The 18695-nt window shown below is 38.1% G+C and overlaps 1 protein-coding gene and 1 pseudogene across 1 annotated transcript in view; both read left to right on the top strand.

Annotated features, from left to right (window-relative positions):
* TEX11 (testis expressed 11) overlaps positions 1-18695 on the top strand; it is a 323051-nt gene that overhangs the window by 87776 nt on the left and 216580 nt on the right. The gene's annotated exons all lie outside the window — the stretch shown is intronic.
* LOC104654085 lies at positions 8153-8816 on the top strand (annotated as a pseudogene).

Raw genomic sequence — 18695 nt, 5'->3', positions numbered from 1 at the left:
TTCCTATTAGTTTTGGTATGGATTGTTTTTATTTTCATTTGTCTCAAGATACCTAAAAATTTTTTTTAATTTTTAAAATTTGTACATATATATACATATATATATATACACACACACACATATATATATGTGTATTTGTAGTGACAGGTTCTTGCCATGTTGCCTAGACTGGTCTCAAGAAAGCATCCTGCCTGGGCCTCCCAAAATGATGAGATTGCAGGCATGAACCGCCTCTGGATGCTTTTAAATTTCCCTTTTAATTTATTCATTGACCTACTGATTGTTCATGAGCATGGTGTTTAATTTCCATGTATTTATGATTTTTCCAAAATTATTCCTGTTATTGATTGCTAGTTTCATACCATTTTGGTCAGAAAAGATACTTGATATGATTTTAGTTTTTTAAAAATTTGCTAAGGTTTGTTTTATGCCCCATCATATACTCTATCCTGGAGAATGTTGTGTGTGCGCTTGAGAAGAATGTGCATTCTACTCCCGTTGGATGGAATCCTATATATATTTCTGTTGGGTTCATTTGGCCTATAGTGTGGTTTAATTCCATTTCTTCATTATTGTCCTAGACCATTTAGGCCAACCAGTTATATATACTGTAACAAAATACTATAAACTATGTGGCATGTAAACAACAGATATTTATTGTTTACAGTTCTGGAGAATGGAAAGTTGAAGATATAGGTACTGTCAGATTTGGTGTCTGATGAGGGCCCATGTCCTAGACAGGTGTCTTTTCACAGTAATCCCAAATGGCCAAAAAGTATAGGGGTTTCTCTTGAGCCTCTTCTATGAAGGCACTAATTCCATTTGTGAGGGCTCCACACCCGTGACTTAATTAGCTCTCAAAAGCCCCACCTTCTGGCCAGGTGTGGTGGTGCACACCTGTAATCCCAGTACTTTTGGGAGGCTGAGGCTGGAGGATTGCTTGAGCCCAGGAGTTTGAGACCAGCCTAGGCATCGTAGCAAGACCCTGTCTCTACCAGAAAAAAAAAAAAAAAAAAAAAAAAACCATAGCCTGGTCTGGTAGCCTGCATCTGTAGTTCCAGCTCCTTGGGAGGCTGAGATGGGAGGATTGCTTGCATCTGGGAGGTTGAGGCTGCAGTGAACTATGATAGTGCCAGTGTACTCCAGCTTGGGTAACAGAGTGAGGCCCTGTTTTTGTTTGTTTGTTTGTTTGTTTATTAAAGCCCTACTTTCTAATACTATCATCTTTGTGGTTAGGATTTCAACATAGGAATTGTGGGGGAACACAAATATTCAGACCTTTAGTACTTACTGATTTTCTTTTTTATAGATCTATTCTGTTTTCAAAGTGGGGTACTGAAGTCTCCTACTATTGTTGTATTGCTGTTTATTTCTCACTTCAGTCATGTTAATATTTGGTTTATATTTTAGGTGATGTTAAGTAGATATATATTTACAACTGTTATATCCTCTTGATGAATTGACTCCTTTATCATTATATAATGCCCTTCTTTGTCTCTGGTGACAGTTTTTGACATAAAGTCTATTTTTTTCTGATATAAGTATACCCAACCCTGCTCTCTTTTGGTTACTATTTGCATGGAATGTATCTTTTCCATCCCTTCACTTTCAGCCTATGTGTGTCCTTAAAGCTAAAGTGAGTATCTTGTAGAAAGGAAATAGATTTGTTGTTTTATCCATTCAGCCAGTTTGTGTCTTTTGGTTGAAGAAATTAATCCATTACAGTTAAATTAATTATTGATAAATAAGGACTTAACTATTGTCGTTTTATTAGTTGTTTCCTGAATGTTTTATAGTTTTCTTTGCTCTTCCCTTCTTGCAGTCTTCTTTGTGACTTGATTTTTTTATAGTGGTATGGTTTGATTCCTTCTTCTTTATTTTTTGTGTATCAACTATAATATTTTGCCTGTGGTTGCCATGACAGTTATGTAAGACATCTTATACTAGTTTATTTATTTATTTTTATTTATTATTGCTGTTATTTTTTGAGATGGAGTTTCGCTCTTGTTGCCGAGGCTGGAGTGCAATGGTGCGATCTCAGCTCACCGCAACATCCACCTCCCGGGTTCAAGCGATTCTCCTGCCTCAGCCTCCTGAGTAGCTGGGATTACAGGCTTGCACCACCACGGCCAGCTAATTTTGTATTTTTATTAGAGGCGGGAGTTTCTCCATGTTGGTCAGGCTGGTCTCGAACTCCTGACCTCAGGTGATCTGCCCACCTCGGCCTCCCAAAGTGCTGGGATTACAGGCATGAGCCACTGTGCCTGACCACCAGTTTATTTTAAGCTGATAAAAACTTAATTCTGATCACATAAAAGTTCTGCATTTTATTCTTTCCCCGCTACATTTTGTTTTTTGATGTCACAGTTTACATCATATTATATTTTGTATTAATGAACAAGTTAATGTAACTGTAGTTATTTTATATACTTTTTTCTTTGAATTTTAAACAAATTGAACATAAGCTGGGCATGGTGGCTCCTGGCTGTAATCCCAGCACTTTGGGAGACTGAGGTAGGTAGAATGCCTCAGCCCAGAAGTTTAAGACCAGCCTGGGCAACATGGCAAAACCTCCTTTCTACAAAATAAATAAATAAATAAATAAATAAATAAATAAATAAATAAAAGAATATAACATTTTACATGTGTATGGGGTCCATGTATGTGTTTGTTACATACATAGAATGTGTAATGCTAAAGTCAGGATATTTGGGGTATCCATCACCTTGAGTATTTATCATTTCTATATGTGGGAAACATTTCAAGACTTCTAGCTATCTGAGATTGTTGCCCAACTCTGCTATTGAACATTAGAACTTATTCCTTCCAACTATGTATTTGTAACCATTAACCAGCCTCCCCTCATCTCTCCTCTCCCACCCACACACCTTTCCCAGATTCTGGTATTATCATTCTATTTTCTACCTCCATGAGATCAACATTTTTAGCTCCCGCATATGAGTGAGAACATATGATATTTGTCTTTCTACGCCTGGCTTCACTTAACATAATGACCTCCAGTTCCATCCATGTTATTGCAAATGACTGTATCTCATTCTTCTTCTCCTTTTTTTTTTTTTTTTTTTCTCCAAGACAAGGTCTCACTCTGGTTGCTCAGGCTGGAGTACAGTGATGGTAATCTTGGCTCACTGCAGTCTTGACTTCCCAGGCTCAGGTGATTCTCCCATCTCAGCCTCCCAAGTAGCTGGGACCACAGGCGTGCACCACCATGCCTGGCTAAATTTTTCTATTTTTAGTAGAGACAGCGTTTCACCATGTTGCCCAGGTTGGTCTCAAACTCCTGGACACAAACAATCCACCCACCTCAGCCTCCCAAAGTGCTAGGATTACAGGCACGGATCTTATTCTTTTTATGGCTGAATAGTACTCTATTGTGTATATGTACCACATTTTCTTCATCCATTCATCTGTTGATGGACACTTAAGTTGATTACATATTTTTTCTATTGTGAATAGTGCTGCAACAAACATACAAATGTAAGTAGCCCTTTGATATACTGATTTCCTTTCCTTCAGATAAATACCCAGTAGTGGGATTGCTATATCATATATAGTTCTATTTTAAGTTTTTTTTTTTTTTTTTTTTTTGAGAAATCTCCACACACTTCTCCACAGAGCTTGTACTAATTTACATTTTCATCAACAGTGCATAAGAATTCCCTTTTCTCTGCATCCTTGCCACCATCCATTAACTTTTGTCTTTTTAATAATAGGCATTCTTACTGGGTGGGGTAAGATGATATTGCATTGTGGTTTTGATTTGCATTTCCCTGATGATTAGTGATGTTGAAAATTTGTTCATATACTTGTTTGGCCATTTGTATGCCTTTTTTTTTTTTTTTTTTTTTTTTTTTGAGACGGAGTCTCGCTCCGTCACCCAGGTTGCAGTGCAGGGGCGTGATCTCGCCTCACTGCAACCTTCACCTCCTGGGTTCAGGTGATTCTCCTGCCTCAGCTGGGATCCTGAGTAGCTGGGATCACAGGCATGCGTCACCACACCCAGCTAATTTTTGTATTTTTAGTAGAGATGGGGTTTCACTGTGTTGGGCAGGCTCGTCTCAAACTCCTCAATTACAGCAGTGAGCCACCGCACCCACCTCTGTATGTCTTCTTTTGAATAATGTCTATTCATGTCCTTTACCTCACTTTTTGATGGGATTTTTTTAAATTGTTGAGGTGTTTGAATACTTTGTATATTCCAGATATTAGTCCCTTGTAGAATGAATAGTTTGCAAATATTTTTGTCCTATTCAACAGGTTGTCTCTTTAATTTGTTATTGTTTCTTTTGCTATGTAGAAGCCTTTTAGTTTAATATGGTACCATTTGTGTATTCGTGTTTTTGTTGTCTGTCTTTTTGAGGTTGTAGCCATTTCATCTTTGCCTAGACCAATGTTCTGAAGCATTTTCCCTATGTTTTCTTCTAGTAGTTTTATAGTTTCAGGTCTTATATTTAAGTCTTTAATCTATCTTGAGTTGATTTTTGTATATGGTGAGAGACGGGTTCAATTTTCTTCTTCTGCATATGGATATCTAATTTTCCTAGCACCATTTATTGAAGAGACTGTCTTTCCCCCAATTCATGTTCTTGATTGCTTTGTCAAGAATTAGTTGGCTGTAAATATGTGGATTTATTTCTGGATTCTCTGTTTTGTTCCATTGGTCTATGTGTCTGTTTTTATACCAATATCATGCGTTTTGGTTAATACAGGTTTGTAATATATTTTGAGTCAGGTAATATGATGCTGCCAGCTTTGTTTTTTGTTGTTTGTTTTTTTTTTTGTTGTTGTTGTTTTGTTTTGTTTTTGCTGTTGTTGTTTTTGCTCAGGATTGCTTTGACTATTCAGGTTCTTTTTTGGGATTTTTTTTCTAATCCTGTGAAAAATGACATTGGTATTTTGATAGCGATTGCATTAAATCTGATTACTTTGGGCAGTTTGGTCACTTTAATAATGTACACTCTTCTGACCCATGAACATGGGATGTCTTTTTTTTTTTTAATGTTTTCTTTAAATTCTTTCACTAGTGCTTTTTAGTTCTACTTATAGAGAACTTTCACCTCCTTGATTAAATTTATTACTAGGCATTTTTTGTAGCTATTTTAAATGGGGTATTTTTCTTGATTTCTTTCTCAGCTAGTTCATTAATATATAGAAATGTTGCTGATTTTTGTATGTTGATTTTGTATCCTGCAAGTTTACCGAACTTATTTATTAGATCTAGGAGATTTTTATGGAGTTTTGAGGTTTTTCCAGACATAAGATCATTTCATCAGCAAGGACTTCCTCTTTTCCAGTCAGGATGCCTTTTATTTTTTTCTTTTGCCTGATTGCTCTGGCTACAACTTCCAGTACTATTTTGAATAGGAGTGGCGAAAGTGGACGTTCTTGTTTTGTTCCAGTTGTTAGAAGAAAAGCTTCCAGGTTTTTTTTTTTTTTTTTTTTTTTTTTTTTATGAAGTTAGCTGTGGGTTTGTCAAATATGGCCTTTATCACATTGAGGTGCATTTATTCTTTGTAGCTTGTGCTTCACTCCCACCCTAGCCCTGGGGCTGCTGGGCCCCAGGGTAGTGCACAGTCTGTTGTGGACTAGGCTCTCAAAATGACGTCTTGCTGTATCTGCTGCTGATTTAGGAGTGTGGGACGCACACTCCTAAACATTTATATGTTTTCATATTGTTTGTTAGCATCCTTTTCTTTTATTAATAACTTGAGGAACTCTCCTCATCATTTTCTGTGGGGCAGTGGTGATGAACTCCCACCACTTTTTGTTTGGGAAATAATTTCTTCTTTATTTTTGAAACATAGTTTTACTGACTATATTATGATATTCTTCTAGGCAGTTTTTTTTTTCTTTCAGCATGTAGAATGTATCATTCCCAACCCCTTTTGGCCTGCAAGGTTTCTGCCGAGAAATCTGGTGATAGTCTTATGGATAATCTTATGGAGACTGCCTTTTATGTGATAAGTCGCTTTTCTCTTATTACTTTCATGATTCTCCCTTTTTTTGACTTTTGTTAATTTGATTATATTATATCTTAGTGAAGATCTCTTTACATTCAATTTATTTGGCTTTCTTTGGGCTTCATGGTCTGGATGTTCTCTTTATTATCCAGATTGCAGAAGTTTTCTGTCATTCCCTTACTTAACTAAGTTGTCTGACCCTTTCTCTTTCTATACTCCTTTTTATGAATCCTTCTGGGATTCCTATAGTTTTGTTGTTGTTGTTGTGATCATTGTTTGTTTGCTTGCTTTATGGTGTCCCATAAATCCCATAGGCTTTCTTCACTCTTTTTCATTCTTTTTTTGTCTCTGTGATTGGATAATTTCAAATGGCCTGTCTTTGAGTTTGCTGATTATTCTGCTTCAGAGAGTCTTCTGTTGAAGCTCTCTGTATGGCCTTTTTTAGTTTCATCATTGTATTGTCCTGCTCCAGAATTTCTGTTTCATTCTTTTTTATGTTTCTTTTTATTGAACCTCTTCTTATTTTGTTTATATGTTTTCTGGTTTTGTTTAGTTGTCTGTGTTTGCTTGTAATTAACTGAGCTCCTTTAAGGTGATTATTTTGAATTCTTTTTCAGGCAGTTTATAGATATTTATTTCTTTAGGATCAGTGACTGGTGCTTTAATTTATTAATTTGGTGGTATCGTGTTTCCTTGATTATTATTTAAAAACTTTTTTTTTTTTTTTTTTTTTTTTTTTTTTTTTTTTTTTTTTTGAGATGGAGTCTCGCTCTGTCGCCCAGGCTGAAGTACAGTCGCGCGATCTTGGCTCACTGCAAGCTCTGCCTCCTGGGTTCATGCCATTCTCCTGTCTCAGCCTCCTGAGTAGCTGGGACTACAGGTACCCACCACCGTGCCTGGCTGATTTTTTTTTTGAAGTTTTTAGTAGAGACGGGGTTTCACCGTGTTAGCCAGGATGGTCTCGATCTCCTGACCTCGTGATCTGCCCGCCTCAGCCTCCCAAAGTGCTGGGATTACAGGCGTGAGCCACCGCACCTGGCCAAAAAAAATTTTTTTTTAGACAAGGTCTCACTCTGTCACCAGGCTGCAGTGCAGTGTTGTGATCACGACTCACTGCAGCCTCAACCTCCTAGGCCCAAAGAATCTTCCCACCTCAGCCTCCCATATCTGCTGGGACCACAGGCATGTATCACCATGCCCGACTAATTTTTAAATTTTTGTATAGATGGGGTCTCCCTATGTTGCCCAGGCTGGTCTTGAATTCCTGAACTAAAGTGATCCTTCCACCACAGCCTCCCAAAGTACTGGGATTATAGGTATGAGCCACTATACCTGGCCTTGATTATTTTTTATTCTTGTGGCCTTGCATTGGTATCTGCACGTTTGAACAAGTAGGCACACTTTTTCAATCTTTACAGACTTGCTTCAGCAGGGAAAGCCCTTTACCAGTCTGCCTGGCTAGTGATTCTGGATGGGTCATCTCATGAAGACCATGGGCAAATTTTCTGCTGGAGTTCTCAGGTATGCTGGCCTAGTGCCTGTGTCTGCATGGCCAGCCTGGAATCTGGGTTTGTGTGGTCCATCCTGGCACTGAGGCAGGCCATGAACTTGGGTAAGAGGCCAGCATAAAGCTTCGTGCCAATGAGAACTGATCTGGCACTGAGGCTAATGGGGTCAGTCTCCCGTTGGGATAAGCCTAGAGCCTGGGACTGTGGGGGTGGGTCCATAACTGGGATGTGCCTGGAGGCTGGGTTCATGAGGCAAGCCTGGAGCTTTGGGCAATAGGAGCTAACTTGGTGCTGGGGCAGGCTTGAAGTCTGGGTCCACAGTGGTGGGCCTAAGACCTCCTGTTTTCTAGTTATGGTAAATTAAATGCAGGGAACAGTCAAAATGGAAGGGTTCCAGCCATAGATATAGTAAAAATATAGTTTAAAACCTCTTTGCTTATTTAAAAAGTTATTTGTGCTTGTTATAAAAACTTAAGCATCACAAAAATATGTATTATGGATTATAAAGTAAGCATCCATTCCACACTCAAAAACAGAATCATTGAAATGCATTTGGTGCATCTGGCTCCCGCTCTCACAGCCATTACAGTACATTGAGCTCCATAGAGACAGCGCCGGGGCAAGTGAGAGCCGGACGGGCACTGGGCGACTCTGTGCCTCACTGAGGAAAAATAACTAAACATGGACAAAGGAGATCCTAAGAAGCCAAGAGGCAAAATGTCATCATATGCATTTTTTGTGCAAACTTGTCAGGAGGAGCATAAGAAGAAGCACCCAGATGCTTCAGTTAACTTCTCAAGAGTTTTCTAAGAAGTGCTCAGAGAGGTGGAAGACCATGTCTGCTAAAGAGAAAGGAAAATTTGAAGATATGGCAAAGGTGGACAAGGCCCATTATGAAAGAGAAATGAAAACCTGTATCCCTCCCAAAAGGGAGACAAAAAAGAAGTTCAAGGATCCCAATGCACCCAAGAGGCCTCCTTTGGTCTTCTTCCTGTTCTGCTCTGAGTATTGCCCAAAAATCAAAGGAGAACATCCTGGCCTGTCCATTGGTGATGTTGCGAAGAAACTGGGAGAGATGTGGAATAACACTGCTGCAGATGACAAGCAGCCTTATGAAAAGAAGGCTGCAAAGCTGAAGGAAAAATACGAAAGGGATATTGCTGCATATCGAGCTAAAGGAAAGCCTGATGCAGCAAAAAAGGGAGTTGTCAAGGCTGAAAAAAGCAAGAAAAAGAAGGAAGAGGAGGAAGATGAGGAAGATGAAGAGGATGAGGAGGAGGAGGAAGATGAAGAAGATGAAGAAGAAGATGATGATGATGATGAATAAGTTGGTTCTAGCGCAGTTTTTTTTTCTTGTCTATAAAGCATTTAACCTCCCTGTACACAACTCACTCCTTTTAAAGAAAAAAATTGAAATGTAAGGCTGTGTAAGATTTGTTTTTAAACTGTACAGTGTCTTTTTTTGTATAGTCAACACACTACCAAATGTGTCTTTAGATAGCCCTATCCTGGTGGTGTTTTCAATAGCCACTAACCTTGCCTGGTACAGTATGGGGGTTGTACATTGGCATGGAAATTTAAAGCAGGTTCTTGTTGGTACACAGCACAAATTAGTTATATATGGGGATGGTAGTTTTTTCATCTTCAGTTGTCTCTGATGCAGCTTATATGAAATAATTGTTGTTATGTTAACTGAATACCACTCTGTAATTGCAAAAAAAAAAAAAGTTGCAGCTGTTTTGTTGACATTCTGAGTGCTTCTAAGTAAACACATTTTTTTTTTATTTAAAAAAAAAAAGAAATGCATTTGGAAGATTTAAGGAGTTTTTTTTTTAAGTTTGTTTTCAAAATAGATTGCAGTTAAAAAAAGATTAATAGACTGAAGTAAAGCCAAAGAGTATACACAGGAATATTTGTAATTGGTGATCTCCTGTTATATTAGAGACAATGAGATAAATTGGTAAAATAACAGAAGACATTTGAATTGGATAGCCTCCAAGAGAGCTGGATAAAACCCTGAAGATGTTCTGTAAAAAATAATATAACATTTGCCATAATAAATGAGATTTAATGGCATTACTTCTTTGACTTACAGGTCAGAGACTAGGTCCTTATGCTTATAAATTCTTGAAGAAGAGAGTTCTTTGTAGGTTAACAAAGATGAGAGTATTTCTCAATGCAGAGAAAGGGAGCTCTGTGCTGCTTTTCTCCCAATAGGGATACAAACAGATCATAGTTTTTTCAGCATCCTTCTTTTATGGTTACAGTTTATATTATCTTTTTTTTTAAAAAAAAAAAAGACCATAAATTTATTGTTGCTAGATTTGGGGGATGTTAATAAACGATTGTGTAAGCAGTATGTTAGGGAGGAGTAAATTTTTGAGATCCTTTTCCAGGACCATTTAAAATTCTCTAAATACTAATCTGAAACCTGTCTCTGTTGGTAAGTAATGTAAGTTGCTTTCTATTGGTCAGGAATAGTTTTTTTTCTTGATGGAGTATCTCTGAGTTCGGAGGGAACTGTGTCTCTTTTCTGCCTGTATAAAACTTATTGTATACCTCTTTGAATTAAAAGAAAAACCCAGCAAAAAATATACTGTTGCTTTCTAAATTCATAGTGCTTAGGTTTAGTAAACCTAGATTATGTAATTTCTATACTGCATTTAAAAGACCTATCATATTTACCCTAAGGATAGTATTTAAATAGGGGATATGTTTATCTATTATTGTTTTGCCTTTACTATATTTAGGTAGGAATATATATCACCAGAGGTCTTATATTGAGAAATAAAGGAAATAAAGAAATTATAAATGTGTTTACATGCACAAATATTGATGTTCCATCACACAAGACCAAAGGACATTTGTACCAGTTTTAATGTACTTAATGTTCATTCCTTTATTTTCCCTTCTCTTGTCAGCCTGAGACCCTGAGAATCTGACATTATTAGGCAATGTGATCTAAGGGAAGGTCTCAGAGCTGGCAGAAAATTTGTTAAAGATAAACTGTAACCTTGAATCACTCAGTTAACTGCTATGTACCACAATATCCTCACCTGAAAAATAGGTGCAATATTATGCGTGTCACAGGCATGGAATGAGGATAACAGAAGAAATATAGTAGTTATTTGAAAAGCTAAGGGTGATAGCTTTACATATACTGTGATAAAATTATTAACTAAAAATCAGCATATACAAGGTTTATTTTTAATGGAAATGAAGGTATTAGCACCATCTAGTGGAAATATAATGAATTGTATAATAGCAATTTCAATACAGAAAATAATTTAATATAGATAACTCTTTAGAGCTGGAAGAAATCTTACAGATCACCTAATTAGTAATTTAGAGATTATGTTCTGTGGTGTCCTTAGATTCTACCAGAAGAGCCTCAGGACCTCCTTTAAGAGAAAGAAGAGTCTTTTCCACAATTCTCTAAGATTCTCATGTTGCTTCAAATAGAGAAGTTAGACTTTAATCAGTTTTTTATATAATATGTCCTTGTAAGATTTTGTTTGAAAAAATGATTCTCCTTCTTAGAAAAAGTTTGAAAATGACTGGTTTAGATTAACTCATCTTTGTACAGATAAGGACATATAAATTTAGAGAGCTTGAGACTTGTTTGAGGGTACATAGTTGGAACAATAGATCTCTAGTCTTTTAGGAATAGTTTTTCTCTAAAGGTCAGTAGTGATGTCCTTTCTTTTATTCCTGATTGTAGTAATTTGAGCCTTCTTTTCTTGGTCAATGTTGCTAAAGGTGCCCATTTTTTGATATATTGAAAGCATAAACTTTTGCGTTTGTTGATTTTACTCTATTATTTTTTAGTGATCGATTTCATTTATTTCCACTGTAATCTTTATAATTTTCCCCCTCTGTGCTTGATTGCTCTTCCTTTTCCCTTTTCCTAAGGTGAAAGGTTAGCGTACTGATTTGAGATCTTTTAAAAATTATTGATGTTTATAGCTATAAATTTTCCTTTGATTGTTGCCTTAGCTGTACCTCCTAAATTTTGGTGTGTGCGTTTTCCTTTTTATTCATCTCAAGGTATTTTCTAATTCCCCTTGTAATTTTTTCTTTGACCCATTTGGTTATGTAGATGTGTGTTGTTAAATTTTCACATTTGGTAATTTCCTCATTTCTTTTTTGTTCTTGATTTCTAATTTAATTCAATGTAGACAAGTAACTACTATGGCCTTTTATGGCCTAGGATGTGTTCTATTCTGAAGAATGTTCTATGTGCAATTAAGAATTTATAGTCTGCTATTATTGGGCGGAGTGTTGATATGGTTTGGCTGTGTGTCTCCACCCAACTCTCATCTCGAATTGTAATCCCCACATGTCAAGAGAGAGACCTGGTGGGAGGTGATTGGATCATGGGGCCGGTTTCCTCCATGATGTTCTCATGATAGTGAGTGAGTTCTCACGAGATCTGATGGTTTTATCAGGGGCTCTTCTCCCTTTGCCCTCTCTCTTGCCTGCTGCCATGTAACATGTGCCTGCTTCTATTTCTGCCATGAATGTAAGTTTCCCGAGGCCTCCCCAGTCATGTGGAACTGAGAGTCAATAAAACCTCTTTTCTTTATAAATTACCCTGTCTCAGACAGTTCTTTATGGCAGTGTAAAAATGGACTAATTCGAGTGCGCTACCAATGTCTATTAGGTCTAGCAGGTTTATAGTGTTCTTCGAGTCTTACATATACTTTTTGATGTTCTGCCTAGTTGTTCTATCTATTATTATTATTTTGGCCAGATATTTTATTTATTTTTAATTTTTGTGGGTACATATTAGGTATACATATTTATGGGATACATGAGATGTTTCAATTCAGGCATGCAATGTGAAATAATCACATCATGGAAAATGGGCTATCTATGACTTCAAGCATTTATCCTTTGTGTTACAAACAATCCAATTATACTATTTTAGTTATTTTAAAATGCTCGATTAAGTTCTTATTGACTATACTCACCCTGTTGTGCTATCAAATAGTAGGCTTTATTCCTTCTTTTTAATTATTTTTTATAACCATTAATCATCCTCACCTCCCCTCACCAAACCACCCCCTAAACCCTTTCCAGCCTCTGGTAACCATCCTTCTACTCTCTGTGTCCATGTATTCAATTGTTTTCATTTTTAGGTCCCACAGATAAGTGAGAATATGTGATGTTGGTCTTTCTGTGCTTGGCTTATTTCACTTAACATAATGATCTCCAGATTCATTTACGTTGTTGCAAATGACAGAATCTCATTCTTTTTTAGGGCTATATAAGACTCCACTGTATAAATGTACCACATTTCTTTATCCATTCATCTATCTATGGATACTTAGGTTGTTTCCAAATCTTGGCTATTGTGAGCAGTGCTGCAATAAACGTAGGAGTGCAGATATCTCTTCAATATACTGATTTCCTTTCTTTTTTTAATTATAATTCAAGTTCTAGGGTACATGTGCACAATGTGCAGGTTTGTTACATATGTATACATGTGCCATGTTGGTGTGCTGCACCCATCAACTTGTCATTTACATTAGATATATCTCCTAATGCTATCCCTCCCCCAGCCCCCCACCCCATGACAGGCCCTGGTGTATGATGTTCCCCTTCATGTGTCCAAGTGTTCTCATTGCTCAATTCCCACCTGTGAGTGAGAACATGTGGTATTTGGTTTTCCGTCCTTGTGATAGTTTGCTGAGAATGATGGTTTTCAGCTGCATCCATGTCCTTACAAAGGACATGAACTCATCCTTTTTTATGGCTGCATAGTATTCCGTGGTGTATATGTGCCACATTTTCTTAATCCAGTCTGTCATTGATGGACATTTGGGTTGGTTCCAAGTCTTTGCTATTGTGAATAGTGCCACAATAAGCACATATGTGCATGTGTCTTTATAGCAGCAAGATTTATAATCCTTTGGGTATATACTCAGTAATGAGATGGCTGGGTCAAATGGTATTTCTAGTTCTAGATCCTTGAGGAATCGCCACTCTGTCTTCCACAATGGTTGAACTAGTTTACACTCCTACCAACAGTGTAGAAGTGTTCCTGTTTCTCCACATTCTCTCCAGCACCTGTTGTTTCCTAACTTTTTAATGATCACCATTCTAACTGGTGTGAGATGGTATCTCACTGTGGTTTTGATTTGCATTTCTCTGATGGCCAGTGATGATGAGCATTTTTTCATGTGTCTATTGGCTGCATGAATGTCTTCTTTTGAGAAGTGTCTGTTCATATCCTTTGCCCACTTTTTGATGGGATCGTTTGTTTTTTTTCTTGTAAATTTGTTTGAGTTCTTTGTAGATTCTGGATATTAGCCCTTTGTCAGATGGGTAGATTGTAAAAATTTTCTCCTATTCTGTAGGTTGCCTGTTTACTCTGATGGTAGTTTCTTTTGCTGTGCAGAAGCTCTTTAGTTCGATTGGATCCCATTTGTCAATTTTGGCTTTTGTTGCCATTGCTTTTGGTGTTTTAGACATGAAGTCCTTGCCCATGCCCATGCCTATGTCCTGAATGGTATTGCCTAGGTTTTCTTCTAGGGTTTTTATGGTTTTAGGTGTGACATTTAAGTCTTTAATCCATCTTGAACTAATTTTTGTATAAGGTGTAAGGAAGGGATCCAATTTCAGCTTTCTACATATGGTTAGCCAGTTTTCCCAGCACCATTTATTAAATAGGGAATCCTTTCTCCATTTCTTGTTTTTGTCAGGTTTGTCCAAGATCAGATGGTTGTAGATGTGTGGTATTATTTCTGAGTCCTCTGTTCTGTTCCATTGGTCTATATATCTGTTTTGGTACTAGTACCATGCTGTTTGGTTACTGTAGTCTTGTAGTATAGTTTGAAGTCAGGTAGCTTCCAGCTTTATTCTTTTGCCTTAAGATTGTCTTGGCAATGCAGGCTCTTTTTTTGTTCCATATGAACTTTAAAGTAGTTTTTTCCAATTCTGTGAAGAAAGTTATTGGTGGCTTGATGGGGATGGCATTGAATCTATAAATTACCTTGGGCAGTATGGCCATTTTCATGATATTGATTATTCCTATCCATGAGTATGGAATGTTCTTCCATTTGTTTGTGTCCTGTTTTATTTCGTTGAGCAGTGATTTGTAGTTCTCCTTGAAGAAGTCCTTCACATCCCTTGTAAGTTGGATTCCCAGGTATTTTATTCTCTCTGAGGCAATTGTGAATGGGAGTTCACTCATGATTTGGCTCTCTGTTGGTCTGTTATTGGTGTATAAGTATGCTTGTGATTTTTGCACATTGATTTTGTATCCTGAGAATTTGCTGAAGTTGTTTATCAGCTTAAGGAGATTTGGGGCTGAGACGATGGGGTTTTCTTTCTTTTTTTTGAGACAGAGTCTCACTCTGTCACCCAGGCTGGAGTGCAGTGGCTGGATCACAGCTCACTGCAAGCTCCGCCTCCTGGGTTTATGCCATTCTCCTGCCTCAGCCTCCCGAGTAGCTGGAACTACAGGCACCCGCCACCTTGCTCGGCTAGTTTTTTGTATTTTTTAGTTGAGATGGGGTTTCACCATGTTAGCCAGGATGGTCTCGATCTCCTGACCTCGTGATCCACCCGTCTCGGCCTCCCAAAGTGCTGGGATTACAGGCTTGAGCCACCGCGCCCGGCCGATGATGGGTTTTCTAAATATACAATCATGTCATCTGCAAGCAGAGACTATTTGACTTCCTCTTTTCCTAATGGAATACCCTTTATTTCTTTCTCCTGCCTGATTGCCCTGGCTAAAACTTCCAACCCTATGTTGAATAGGAGTGGTGAGAGAGGACATCCCTATCTTGTGCCAGTTTTCCAAGTGAATGCTTCCAGTTTTTGCCCATTCAATATGATACTGGCTGTGGGTTTGTCATAAATAGCTCTTATTATTTTGAGATATGTCCCACCAATACCTAATTTATTGAGGGTTTTTAGCATGAAGTGCTGTTGAATTTTATCAAAGGCCTTTTCTCCATCTATTGAGATAATCATGTGGTTTTCGTCTTTGGCTCTGTTCAGATGCTGGATTACGTTGATTGATTTGCTTATGTTGAACCAGCCTTGCATCCCAGGGGTGAAGCCCACTTGATCATGGTGGACAAGCTTTTTGATATGCTGCTGCATTCGGTTTGCCAGTATTTTATTGAGGATATTTGCATTGATGGTCATCAGGGATATTGGTATAAAGTACTCTTTTTTTGGTTGTGTCTCTGTCAGGCTTTGGTATCAGGATGATGTTGGCCTCATAAAATGAGTTAGGGAGGATTCCTTCTTTTTCTAATGATTGGGATAGTTTCAAAAGGAATGGTACCAGCTCCTCCTTGTACCTCTGGTAGAATTTGGTTGTGAATCCGTCTGGTCCTGAACTTTTTTTGGTTGGTATGCTATTATCACCTTATTTCAGAGCCTGTTATTGGTCTATTCATGGATTCAATTTCTTCCTGGTTTAGTCTTGGGATGGTGTGTGTGTTTAGGAATTTATCCATTTCTTCTAGATTTTCTAGTTTATTTGCGTAGAGGTGTTTGTAGTATTCTCTGATGGTAGTTTGCATTTCTGTGGGAGTGGTGGTGATATCCCCTTAATCATTTTTTATTGCATCTATTTGATTCTTCTCTCTTTTCTTCTTTATTAGCCTTGCTAGCAGTCTATCAATTTTGTTGATCTTTTCAAAAAACCAACTCCTGGATTCATTGATTTTTTGGAGGGTTTTTTGGGTCTCTATCTCCTTCAGTTCTGCTCTGATCTTAGTTATTTCTTGCCTTCTGCTAGCATTTGAATGTGTTTGCTCTTGCTTCTCTAGTTCTTTTAATTGTGATGTTAGGGTGTCAATTTTAGATCTTTCCTGTTTTCTCTTGTGGGCGTTTAGTGCTATAAATTTCCCTCTACACACTTCTTTAAGTGTGTCCCAGAGATTCTGGTATGTTGTGTCTTTGTTCTCATTGGTTTCAAAGAACATCTTTATTCCTGCCTTCATTTCATTATGTACCCAGTAGTCATTCAGGAGCAGGTTGTTCAGTTTCCATGTAGTTGAGCAGTTTTGATTGAGTTTCTTAGTCCTGAGTTCTATTTGATTGCACTGTGGTCTGAGAGACAGTTTGTTATAATTTCTGTTCTTTTACATTTGCTGAGGAGTGCTTTACTTCCAACTATGTGGTCAATTTTGGAATAAGTGTGATGTGGTGCTGAGAAGAATGTATATTCTGTTGATTTGGGGTGGAGAGTTCTATAGATGTCTATTAGGTACGCTTGGTGCAGAGTTGAGTTCAATTCCTGGATATCCTTTTCAACTTTCTGTCTCGTTGATCTGTCTAATGTTGACAGTGGGGTGTTAAAGTCTCCCATTATTATTGTGTGCGAGTCTAAGTCTCTTTGTAGGTCTCTAAGGACTTGCTTTATGAATCTGGGTGCTCCTGTATTGGTTGCATATATATTTAGGACAGTTAGCTCTTCTTGTTGAATTGATCCCTTTACCATTATGTAATGGCCTTCTTTGTCTCTTTTGATCTTTGTTGGTTTAAAGTCTGTTTTATCAGAGACTAGGTTTGCAATCCCTGCTCTTTTTAGCTTTCCGTTTGCTTGGTATATCTTCCTCCATCCCTTTATTTTGAGCCTATGTGTGTCTCTGCACGTGAGATGGGTCTCCTGAATACAGCACACTGATGGGTCTTGACTCTTTATCCAATTTGCTAGTCTGTGTCTTTTAATTGGGGTATTTAACCCATTTACATTTAAGGTTAATATTGTTATGTGTGAATTTGATCCCATCGTTATGACGTTAGCTGATTATTTTGCCCATTAATTGATGCAGTTTCTTCCTAACATTGATGGTCTTTATAATTTGGCATGTTTTTGCAGTGACTGGTACCGGTTGTTCCTTTCCATGTTTAGTACTTCCTTCAGGGTCTCTTGTAAGGCAGGCCTGGTGGTGACACAATGTCTCAGCATTTGCTTGTCTGAAAGGATTTTATTTCTCCTTCACTTATGAAGCTTAGTTTGGCTGGATATGAAATTCTGGGTTGAAAATTCTTTTCTTAAGAATGTTGAATATTGGCCCCCACTCTCTACTGGCTTGCACAGTTTCTGCTGAGAGATCCACTATTAGTCAGAGGGACTTCCCTTTGTGAGTAACCTGACCTTTCTCTCTGGCTGCCCTTAACATTTTTTCCTTCCTTTCAACTTTGGTGAATCTGACAATTATGTGTTTTGGAGTTGCTTTTCTCGAGGAGTATCTTTGTGGCATTCTCTGTATTTCCTGAATTTGAATGTTGGCCTGCCTTGCTAGGTTGGGGAAGTTCTCTTGGATAATATCCTGAAGAGTGTTTTCCAACTTGGTTCCATTCTCCCTGTCACTTTCAGGTACACCAATCAAATGTAGATTTGGTCTTTTCACATAGGCGCATATTTCTTGGAGGCTTTGTTCATTTCTTTTTACTCTTTTTTCTCTAAACTTCTCTTCTCGCTTCTATTCATTCATTTCATCTTCAGTCACTGGTACGCTTTCTTCCAGTTGATTGAGTGGGCTACTGAAGCTTGTGCATTCGTCACATAGTTCTTGTGCCATGGTTTTCAGCTCCATCAGGTCTTTTAAGGATTTCTCTACACTGGTTATTCTAGTTAGCCATTCATCTAATCTTTTCTCAAGATTTTTAGCTTCTTTGCAATGGGCTCGAACTTCCTCCTTTAGCTCAGAGAAGTTTGATCATCTGAAGTCTTCTTCGCTCAACTTGTCAAGTCATTCTCCATCCAGCTTTGTTCCGTTGCTGGCGAGGGGCTGCATTGCTTTGGAGGGAGAGAGGCACTCTGATTTTTAGCATGTTCAGCTTTTCTGCTCTGATTTTTCCCCATCTTTGTGGTTTTATCTACCTTTGGTCTTTGATGATGGTGATGTACAGATGGGGTTTTGGCGTGGATGTCCTTTCTGTTTGTTAGTTTTCCTTCTAACAGTCAGGACTCTCAGCTGCAGGTCTGCTGGAGTTTGCTGGAGGTCCACTCCAGACCCTGTTTGCCTGGGTAGCAGCAGCAGAGGCTGCTGAACAGCGAATATTGCTGAACAGCAACTGCTGCCTGATTGCTCCTTTGGAAGCTTCGTCTCAGAGGGGTACCCGGCCGTGTGAGGTGTCAGTCTGCCCCTAGGAGTTATCTCCCTGTTAGGCTACTTGGGGTCAGGGACCCACTTGAGGAGGTAGTTTGTGTAAGGGTAAACAGGCTGGAGCC

The sequence above is a fragment of the Rhinopithecus roxellana genome, chromosome 7 (assembly GCF_007565055.1).
Source record: "Rhinopithecus roxellana isolate Shanxi Qingling chromosome 7, ASM756505v1, whole genome shotgun sequence".
Classification (NCBI taxonomy): domain Eukaryota; kingdom Metazoa; phylum Chordata; class Mammalia; order Primates; family Cercopithecidae; genus Rhinopithecus; species Rhinopithecus roxellana.
This window is presented reverse-complemented; position numbering and strand designations above follow the sequence as displayed.